Genomic DNA, 11,586 nt, shown 5'->3' on the forward strand with positions numbered 1-11,586 from the left:
GGGTCTGCTCAAGGGAGGGGAGCAAATGCACAGGGAAACCGGGGCTGAAATTTACAGGCGAGTGGAGCCATGCAGCACGATCCTCCTTACAAGTTCCTGCTACCTTCCCTGTGGCTCATCTGTTTGGAACTCCACACCATTTGGGTGGCAAAGTCATAGAACGGGGCTGAGGTGGTACTAAGATGCAGCCACTTTAGGTGGTAGGCGCTCTCAAACGGCAGTTTCTGAGAATACATGAGTGCACTGCTTAGAGCAACAATAAATTCCATTCCCAGTTTGGCTTCTACTTTCTCTTTATTGGAGTTAGTCCATAACTTCAGCCCAGAACCCAGTAGCAGTATGGCTAGCAATCTAGGAGAACTGGTAGTAAATGAAGCTTTCAATTCAAAACTTCATAAATGTTTTCCTGGGTTTTTTCCTCTATGACCATTTTCCAAGTGGCATGGCAAGTTCTGGAAATCCCTGCTTAAGTCCAGCACCTTGAAATCTCTGCAACTGGGACCAGAGTTTTTGTTGTTTTTAGGGATTGTAAGGCTCCACCCAGTGTGAAGGCCAGATCACCTAACCCTCCCATGTAGTCATTAATCTCCATGTGGGGTAATGTGTTTGCTTTTCCTTGGTTTTAATGCCAGTCTGCTTTGAATTATTTCCTCTGTCCCTTCATCCTTTTTCTCTTTGTGTATCATTAGTTCACCTGCACCATCCTGGAGCTATTTCCTTGAGATTTCTAAACAGTCCTGCAGGACATGATGTTCATAGTTACGTACTTTACTATAAAGCTTGAGATTTGACTTTAAGAAGTTCTTAGTTATCCTGGCCTGTATCATTACATCCACATTTCTGTTACTTAGTCTTGGACCCCAAATAATGTGACCATCTAAAGTAGATGGAGACAGGTAAGTTCAATTAAATCCTACAACATCCTATAACAAGTACTGTTCTGGGTGAACAGTAGTTGGAAACATTCTATCCAGGGGAGCAAAGCTTTTGGCCGGTTTTCTTTTCAGTTTTGATTTTTTATCTTTTTTCCTTTTAAATTAGCAGGATTCAAATGTTTGTTCTTTCTAGCAAAGGAGAAAGTGGTTTTTATCTGTCTGCCCCTGCTCTCTGTAGCTCTGCTTCAGTTTCCCTCTGAGACTGTGAGGATGGATCAAATGATTGCCAATCATGATAAACTCTTCCCAGGGTATTTCCTTTAGCCATTAAATGTAGCCTTTTACATTCCAATGGGATTAGGTTCTGCTGTATGTCATAGTCTGTCATTCAGAAACCTATACCTGAAAGCCTGGAGTTTCTTTGTCTATAAAACCTTAACTCTAACTCTCTCAACCCTAATTCTCTGGGCATTTGTTTTAATTATGTGCTGCTTTGTCACAGCCTTGTTTTGCTGGGCACAGCTCTATATTTGGCTTTTTTCTTGTATCTGTTTCAAGGAAAATAACCCAAGCCAGGGTTTTTAATATATTTTAGAATTTGTAAGCCAAAAATTGACCTACCATTTTTATCTATGTGAGCATGATATCCAGTCGTATGAGTTTCCCTGCAATGCTTTGTGGTATTTTTGAAAAAGGCCAGTACTTATGTACAGCTCTAGTTTAATGAACAAAATCCTCACCCTGATGAAACTCAAAATGATGGGATCTTTTAAAGTTTCTCATTTGAGTCTGCAGCTGATCAAACCATCTCACTGATGGGAAATAGTGTGTACTGCTAGCAGCAAGGTTCTCCTGTTGGATTACAAAGTAGTTTCTAATTGGATTTAAGACTGGTGTAACAATCTTGGACAATTTTGTTATAAATTAGAAGAAAATTTCTCTTTAAATTTTGCCTACTGTTCCTAAAACACATTCAAAACTCTTCTAAAATCAACCATCTCTGAGTCCCAATGCCAAAGTGAGACAGTTAATACAGAGAAATATGTAATGATACCCCAAGACACATTATTTATAAAGCAGCACTTTTTCCACTGGTTGGCACAAACACTGCATCTACAGTCATATCTACAATGTCAACATGTACTTTGATTCTGAAACCAAACAAAGGAGCACCACAAGATGGGGTTTTATGCAGGCTGCCTATGCTTGAAGCAGAAAAGGCTTTTGAAAGGAAGTGTTTTAAAGTGTCATTTAAAGGTGGTAAGGGAGGCTCAGGCAGCTGTGGAGGAGGAGCAAGTTGATCACAATGTATGCCTGCACTGTCGCTCTGCTAAATAGCGCCCAGTGAGTATAAATTGAAGGGCATAAGGGGAAGAAATTTTGCTCCCATTGTCACTCTGAGATCTAATGGCAGGTTTGGTTTAAAATCAGCTTGTCCTAAAGAACAGCTGGCCCTAAAATTAAAATTCATGCACAGCAAAGTGTGTAGAGGAGGTGTGTAATTAAATCCCCATCCACAGCAAGGCTTCTGTTTCTTCTACCTCACTTCCAAGTACAAAATATTCTCATTTCTCCCGTCCCTCTTTTGTTTGTGTGCATGGGTGCACTCATCTCAAACCTGCAGCTACATGTATGTATTGCATGACAGACCAGGTAATAGCATGCTTGCTTTTTTAAACCTTTCTCATCCCTTACCTCAACCCCTCCCCACCATTTGTTGGGCTAGACACTGGGCAAACAGAGCAATAGATAGTCCCATTGTTATTTGTACTGTAAAGATTCTAGTGCATTTTGAGGCTTTGTAGAAATAATCAGAGTGGTCTTTGGGAAGAATGAGCCAGACAAAAAGCCAAGCCCAAGGAGAGCCACGAGAAGTGGGGAAGATACTCAGGCCCAACCAGATTGAGGTGCTGTGATGAGAGAAGCTCTGCTTGAGAGGGAAATTTGAATCTGTCTTTTCCAGTCCCATCACTATTAGCTGCGCGTGGACCAACTTCTTCCTCGGGGTGAGGGACACTTCCAGCCAAATTGTACCCTTGTGCTCCAGCCGACAAGTCTGTGGGGCCAGCAGGGAGTGCATTCATCCCTGGCTGACACTTGGCCTTGTGTGCATGAGGGGAAGTTGATGCACTAACCACCATGCCTAACTCTCTGTGTCACTTTTCCATTTTAAGCTCTCCAGAGTAAGGATTTATCTATGTACAGCACCCAGTACTATGAGGTCTCATCGCGCATAGGAGCTATGGGTGCTACCATAATCTAAATGTTTGTTAATAATAATAGCCTGCAATGGTATTGTGTCTTGCACCCAAGCACCTCAAAGTGCTTTACAAACATTTGTTTATTATATTATTCTCCACTTAAAGGAAGGGGTAATTGAGGAAGAGGGAAATTAAGTGATTCACCCTATGTCACAGCATGTCACTCTGCTACTGCTGAATCTGTAGCCTGAACAGCAGTTAAAATTAGATGACACGCTGATGTGAGGAGACAGTAGTCTGTGTACAGGAAAATTGTCCTGGGAAATCTTGACTGAATTTTAAATGTCTAAATGTTCTTGTTCATAAATTATTAGTTTGTTCTGGATTTTATTACTCTCTTGTAGAAGAAGATTAAACCTAAAATGCCCTTGCCTTCTCCTCTCCATCTGGTGATGGTTCTACAGACTAACAAGAGCGGCACAGATATTTTTTCTGTGATGTTAAGAATGACTATAGATCAAATACCCTTTAATTATTTCCGTTTCCATTTATAATTATACAGGTTGTCAAGCATTGCTCATCTGGCTTGTGTGTTATTGGAACAGGTCATGTATTGACGTTTTAACATTCCATTACTGTTGTTGTATGTAAAACTTTTTAAAAATGGTTTAAGAAACGGGTGAGCTATGGCAAATTCCCTCCAGGGCTTCATGACTCAAACATCCTAGTGCTCCTTCCCTGCCTTCATGTCTAGGTAATCCCAAACCAGGCTCCCAGCCAGGTTTTGTGGTAGTCAACTCATGATTTTAAGGGCTCTCTTCTTTTCCTTACTATTTATGTAACAGGAGTACTAAGAGGGCCCAACCAACACCGGTGCCCTATTATGTCAGGTGTTCTACATGCACATACCGAGAAAGATTCCCTGCCCTGCCCTGGCTGGGGTCTGTTGACTCAGGCTCACGGGGCTTAGGCTGTGGGCTAAAAATTGCTGTGTAGATATTCTGGCTCGAACTGGACCCCAAGTTCTGGAACCCTCCATTGTTGCTCATCTCCAGCCCCAGGCCCAGACCAAACATCTACAAAGCAATTTTTCAGCCCAGAAGCCTGAGTCCCATGAGCCTGAGTCAGCTGACGGGGCCAGCCACAGGGTTTTTATACCTCTGTAGGCAAACCCTAAGTGCTTTGGTTCCTCATCTGTAAAATGGGGATAACAGCAGTGCCCTACCTCATGGACATGGTGTGAGGATAAATACATTAAAGATGGTGTAGTCCTCAGATACTACAGTGATGGGGTGGGGGGGCATATAGACAGACAAGCAGCATCTCAGTGACCTAGGTTCTTTTTAGGATTAGCCACAAGCACAGGGCCGGCTCCAGGCACCAGCCGACCAAGCACGTGCTTGGGGCAGCACCTTGTAAGGGGCGGCCAATCTTGGGGTAGCGGGGCGCTGCTTAAGTTTTTTGTTTGTTTAATTTTGTTTTGGTGGGGCGGCGCCCGGGGGTTTTTTTTTGGTTGGGGGGGTAGCGCACGGAGGGATTGTTTTGTTTCGGCGGGGCGGCGCTCGGGGGGGGTTGTTTTTGTTTCGGCGGGGCGGCGCTCGGGGGGGGGTTGTTTTTGTTTCGGTGGGGCGGCGCTCGGGGGGGGGTTGTTTTTGTTTCGGTGGGGCGGCGCTCGGGGGGGGTTGTTTTTGTTTCGGCGGGGCGGCGCTCGGGGGGGGTTGTTTTTGTTTCGGCGGGGCGGCGCTTGGGGGGGGGTTGTTTTTGTTTCTGTGGGGTGGTGCTCTTTTTTTTTTTTTTTTTTTTTTTTTTGCTTGGGGCAGCAAAAAAGTTAGAGCTGGCCCTGCACAAGCAGCTAACATATTAACATGGTTTTGGATACACTTATTGTCCCAGTCTAGACCTGGCCTTGTCCAATTCTCTTCATATATAGTTTAAAAGAAAAGAAATTTTGGATGAGTCAAAATGCTGTTATGACTGAGAAGTTGACATAATAATGGACTTGCTTCTGCTGCTCCATATTCTATGGGGGCCTGCACCTCCCACAAGTCTGATCTGGCTTACCTGATCCTAATTCTAATAAGAAATAAACAGGCAAAAAGAAGCTCTTGGGGTTCAGTTAAGAGTGACCAAATCAATAAACAAACTCATGTGCAATGAAGGAATATTAAGCAGTGAAAACTTGAGCTTGTCGTTGATTACTAATTAACTTTAGATTTTACACTTGAAAGAGTCTGTACATGCAAAGAATTCCCCTAGATGCTGCCAGGCATAAACATTCTCTGTGTAGAGCCTGGAAATATTTAAATCCTTTATTTAGCAAAGTCTTTGCGGAGGCTGATGGTTTCAAACCCGGGTGTGTGAAGTCAAGCACATAATCAGAGGCCTGATTTTCAAATGAGCATCCCTGGCTCCCATTGCAGAGAAATCAATCACAGAAGAGTCAGGATAGTCCAAAGATTAAGCGGACAGATTATTTTCCCTGAACTGTGGAGTTCTCAGCTGTTGACTCCTGTACCTACTGCTCCACATGGCACAGGGAATTGTTGAGGGGAAGCAAATCTTGGCACAGGAAAGACTCCAAACCAAGGTTGCTAGGCCCAACTCTTCAAAGGTATTTAGACTCTGTACTTCCATTGAAATCAATGGGAATTAGGAGCCTAAATACCTTTAGGCTCTAAGCCCTAGTGCTGTTTGGTAGGTGTGATAAATGAAGGCGGGACACCCAGCCAGTTAGCTATAAAGTCCCTCTCGGTGGCTGTTCTCTGCTTGCTTTACCTGTAAAGGGTTAACAAAGTTCCCCAGGTAAAGGAAAAGGAGTGGGCACCTGACCAAAAGAGCCAATGGAAAGGCTAGAACTTTTTAAAATGGGGGGAAAACTTCCCCATTTGTGTGTTGTGGTGCTCCGGGAACAGGGCCGGTGCAAGGAAGTTTCGCGCCCTAGGCGAAACTTCCACCTTGCGCCCCCCCAGCCCTGTGGCAGCTCCCCACCCCAGCTCACCGCTGCCCCCGCTCTAATTCTCCTCCCCTCCCAGGCTTGCGGTGCCAAACAGCTGATTGGTGCTGCAAGCCTGGGAGGCGGGAGAAGTGGAGTGGCGACCGCGCGCTCGGGGAGGGGGGCGTAGGAACGCTGTAAAAAAAAATTGGGGGCACCGCTTTTTGGCACCCCCAAATCTTGGTGCCCTAGGCAACCGCCTAGTTTGCCTAAATGGTAGCACCGGCCCTGTTCGGGAAAGAGCGGAGACAGAGCAGCAATGCTGTAAGCAGCTTTAAAACCAGGTATGAAAAAGCATCAAATCGTACCTCAATCCTACTTATCTGAAACTCCAAAGGTGCAAGTAGATCAGAAATGTTTAGAAAGAAATGATTAGGGTTATTTCTATTTATTTCTTATGCCTAATGGACTCCTCTGTGCTAACCCCAGATGCTTTTGTTTTGCTTGTAACCTTTAAGCTGAACCTCAAGAGAGCTATCTTGCTGCTTAATTTTGTAATTGTTTCTTTTAAGATCTAGCAAAAAGCCTAAGTTCCAAATGTATTTCCTTTCTTTTTGTTTTTAATCAATTTAACCTTTTTTTAAGAACAAGATTGAATTTGTGTGTCCCTAAAAGGTTTATGCATATGTTGTTTAATTAGCTGGTGAAAACAACTAATTTCCTTTGTTTTCTTTCTCAGCTCTTCCCTGGATGGGGGGAGGGGAGAGGTGAAAGGGCTTGAGGGTACCCCACAGGGAGGAATTCCCAAGTGCTCCTTCCTGGGTTCAAGGGTTTTTTTTCCATTTGGGTGGTGGCAGCATTTACCAAACCAAGGTCAGAGAAAAGCTGTAACTTTGGGAGTGTACCTGGAGTGGCCAGTATTAATTTTTAAAATCCTTGCGGGCCCCCACCTTCTGCGCTCGAAGTGCCAGCGTGCGGAAGCAGCCTTCACAGTAGGCCACAGAGCACATACTGTGGGCCAGAGCTTCAAATCACATACATCCATATAGCTCCATTAACAAGGTTCTGCCTTGTGATATTTTGTATTAATGTTTCTTTTGTGAAATGTAAACAATAGGGTGTTACTAAAACTGTATTATACAATATATAGGACGGGCCTCACAACCAAGTTAATGTTGCTAGGACCCATCACATCTGGAGTTTCTAGATGCGTGGCTGATTTTTCTAGGTCAGATGAACCCTGAACTAATGCAAATTAGGATTATTTTGCTGACAAAGCTTTCAAACTATTGGGAGCCCAATGTTTAAATGAGGTTTCACCCTCAAAAGTAAGAGATGATCACTGCCCCCTACGCTCAGCTATTATCTTCTGAAGCTATTTTACTTTACTCTGCAGCCCACATGTAGGTCAGCAGTAACCCAATCAATCCATTTAATCTATTCCACTCGCATACACAATTTCTCACACGTACTTTGTTTTAGCAGCAGTGATCTGAAACAAAATAAGAATCATTGGATCGTTGTGACTTAACCCTGCCCTGGCTGTATGCAGTGGTGTTCCCATGACACTAGAGAAATCAAGTAGATGTGGTAACATCTTTCATTGGACCAACTTCTGCTGGTGAGAGACAAGCTTTCAAGCTTACACAGAGCTTTAACCACGGCTGGCATTTAGTTTTGGCTCTAATGTTTAAGAAGGCTGCACAGAGGGCTGAGAGAAGCTGTGCAGATTACTAGATAGAGCAGAGGCTCAAAGAAAAAAAACGTTTCAACAAAGTTTTAAGCTCTGCCACCATCACCATTTGTAGCCTTCAGTAAATCAGATCAGTTCTTTCTGTGTCTGTACCAAGGGGATACACGTCTTACCTCCCTCTCTCCCAGGTAGAATATGAGGATCAATTAATACTCATAATGATTTGCGAATGTGAAGTGTTATTTTGCATTTGGCTGTTCTGTTCTATTAGATGCCATGCCCAGTATAGTCCCCTTAAAACCTGCTTTTGCCTGACCACTCTCGTCCTTCCTGGAGAACATTTTACATCCTTTACAAGGCATTTCTGGGACTGTAATACATTTGGATGAGGATTTTTTTTTTTTTAAGGGATACTGCAAGAATTCTGAGATGTGACAAAATAGTCTTTCAAGCAAATTAAAATTAGCACTATGGAATTCAATAAACCATTTGCCCAGCTCTAATTAAAGTTGGGGCTGGGAGAAAGAAAGCTAAATGTAACCATTTCAAAGGCACAAAGTGACTTCACAGCCTAGGCTCTCAAGTCATACTGGCGCTTTTTAAAAAATTCACCCTCAAAGTCAAGGATTTAACCCATCAAATCTTGGCCAGGTCTCAAATGCTTGCAGGAGGGCACCCCAGCAAACATTTGCATGGCTGTGTCTCCTCTTTGCACATGTTAAACGTGCAGAATGAGAAACCAAGCAGGGATATGGAGGCAAAACAGGTCAGTAACTATAGGCATATTTGAGCTCTGAACCAGAAAACCTTTTTCTTCCCTTTAAAATTTACATTCCTACATGCAATGCCCTTTTCTTTGCCAGATGATCAATTAGTGAGATTGAAATAAAATTCTATCTGAAAGCAGGAGCCTGCTAAGCAGAATTCAGTCCCCCAGTCGGTTACCATTCCTATGCTGAAGACAGAGCTCCACCTACCGGCTAACAAATTCCTTTCCCTCCAAATACTATGCAGCCATGACTTTGGTGCAGCTTACAAGACCAACCTGCTTTGCAGCTTTATGATGACTGAGGTGTTGCAAATTCAAAGAATATGTCAGTCATTTTAAACAGCCCAACTCCATATCCCGTAAATCCTGGCTGACCTAGATTAATTCAGTATTAATTAAACTAATGATCTCATGCCAAAATATTCCTTTGGTTAGATTTAACACAGACAACAACACAGGGAGTCATGTAATACATCTGAAGATTTAGAGCCCTAAAATACATACCATTTAATCTTTTCAGGAAATAGTACTGCGTGTAGGGATCCAGGTGACTCCCATTTAACTTAATGGGGCTTCCAAATGATACTTCCCTCCGTCCGATAGAAGAGCAGATTCTAGGTTTTAATTTGATTTCAAGTAAGGAAAGGCACTAGCAGCACTGATAATTTGTTGCTCTCAAGGCCGTTGATGTGTTGTGTTTTTTTGTTGTTGTTGTTGTTGTTTCTTTTTTTTTTTTCAAATAAAAAATTACTCTGGAATCTTTAGCCTCCCAATTATCTTCTGAAATTAAACCAATTTCATTCCCACCAGCTCACAACTACCTGAGAGAACAAATGATATAAGTATGTTAGTTGCAACATGCTGCGATTGAAATTGATTTAAGAAAATATTTGGTGTGCATATAAGATTAGGCTTATGATATTAAAGGTCTCTTTAGAAAAAGTCTCCCAACTATTTCCTGGCTTTTAAAAAGGAGGGATAAAATTTGTAAGAGGGCTAAAGTTCCATTTCCAAAAGTGACTTAGTTTAAGTCCCATTGATTTTTCTCTTTGGTGCCTAAATCACTTTTGCAAATTTTACCCCGGGTGCCTAGGGACTGTGAGCATAGTGTTATCAGGACACCTTCTGTTTTTCATTGTTACAACTATCAGTAAGAGTGTTAGAAACTAGCAACTTTTCTTGGCTGTTCTGTTACCCAGCCCTAAACCCTGTTAATTGATGCATTCTTCACATATAGCAGGTATGTTCCATGTAAATTATTCCTACCATAAGCATTTACTTGGTGCCTGTCACTATGGTATTAAGGCTTGAGAGATTCAAGTTCTTGGTGAAAGATTAACCATGCTCCCCAGCTGCTTGCAGCTTTGTGAGTGAGCTGGGAATCCAGGATTTCATTAAGTGGGTAGGGCTGGGAAAGAAGATTGCCACAGAGAGCAAATTCCAGCTGAGCAGACCCACTCTTAAGAAAGCTCTGCCCTCAGCCATAGAATTACAATACTCAGTGAGAGATAGGAATGGGCAGACTTGGGTTTGTCTCATTTTGAACTCACTCAAGTAACATGAGTTCAAAAGCTCAACTCAAATATTGGCAAGTATGAGCTTTGTTTAGGAGAGATTGTGGGAGGGAAGTGAGGAAAGGAGAGAGAGAAAAATCTCATTAAAAATATGCACAGTATACACCTACACACCAGGCAATTAACACAGCTATGTTAAAAAAAGCATTAGTGTTTGCAAAGTGAAGAAAGTCAAGAAATGACAAAGATTATTCAAAAGATCTTAAATTTAATTCTTCCAAGCAGCCAAGTGTGTTTTCAGGCACCACATCATAAACTACCCAACTTGATATCCTCCCTTATGTGATTCTAAATTGGATTGCTTAAAACTCTCTCATGTTTGTGTTGACCCCTCTTTAACTCCAATGTCTAATGAACATTTTGGAGAAGGGTCATCTTTGTGGATTTGACAAGTGAGATCTGAAAGTCCAAAATATGTATTATTTGAGACAATCTCTAGCAACCTCAGAAAGAGGGAAAACCTGCATCTGTCCATCTCTTTCAGGCTCTCTTTTTAAGTCATAAAAAAACCCCAAAGGGGCACAAATCCCAATAAACAAGAGAACACCTCAGCATGTCTTCCTTAAAACTCCAGAAAAGGAGAATCTGGCTTTATAGGAGCTCATTCTAATTCAGTAGAATTTTCTCTGCAGGGTAGAAGGTCCCTGAAGATCTCCAGGAATGTAGCCCATGCATCACTTTAACTAGAATATATATTTTAACTGAATTGCTTTTGGAAAAACTTTTGAATTCAAGAACTCCCCCCAGCCACTCCCAAAATTGTTCACAAGACTTGGCGGGAGGAGGGAGAACTCAAACACTAAAAGTTTGCTCAGCCCAGGTAACAGAATTAAAGTGTAGGGAGGACGGGTTAGATAATAAGATAAGCAAAAACTTCTATAGATCAATTAAGACACCACAATATTTATTTTTTTAATTTACACAAACCGCACAAACTTAACATTTAATTATTTTTACAAAGATTATTTCCCTTTTTGAAAATACCCAGATTAAAGTGTCAAAGCCCAGTTTAAAAAAAAAATTCTTAAGAGAAATATTGTTCATAACGGAGGTTTCACAGAGCGGGGTCAGCTATAGTGAACCTTATGCTTCTAAAATCCTGCTTGTAAGATATGCCCAAGTTAATGGAGAATACTCTCACAGTAGCAGGTTGGCTCTAGCAAGTCCTTCTGCTTCAATATTAAACAAATACCATCTTGGCACAGAAGAGAGACATATATTCAAAAAGAAAGGCAGTTTTCAATTGGATCTGAATTTGCACATAAAGACTAGCTCTTCAGCTGTAGCTATAGCTCCAATTATTTCAATAGTGGCAGACTGATTGGTGCACCTGGGGATCTGGCCCTGTGACCACACAGAGCCTTTCAACTGAAAGTACATCAGTTCAAAAGTCTTAAATATCAAAATATTCATTCAGATTCTGGCCAGTCAGTGCTATGCTCTGACTGCTTTGGACAAGAGGACTAGAGCAAAGAGGCATCTTTGCTCCTGAACAGTTGTCTGACCATCCAAATCTCAGACTCCCTAGGTCTCAGCAATCCT

The sequence above is a fragment of the Malaclemys terrapin genome, chromosome 2 (genome assembly GCF_027887155.1).
Source record: "Malaclemys terrapin pileata isolate rMalTer1 chromosome 2, rMalTer1.hap1, whole genome shotgun sequence".
NCBI classification, from domain to species: Eukaryota; Metazoa; Chordata; order Testudines; family Emydidae; genus Malaclemys; species Malaclemys terrapin.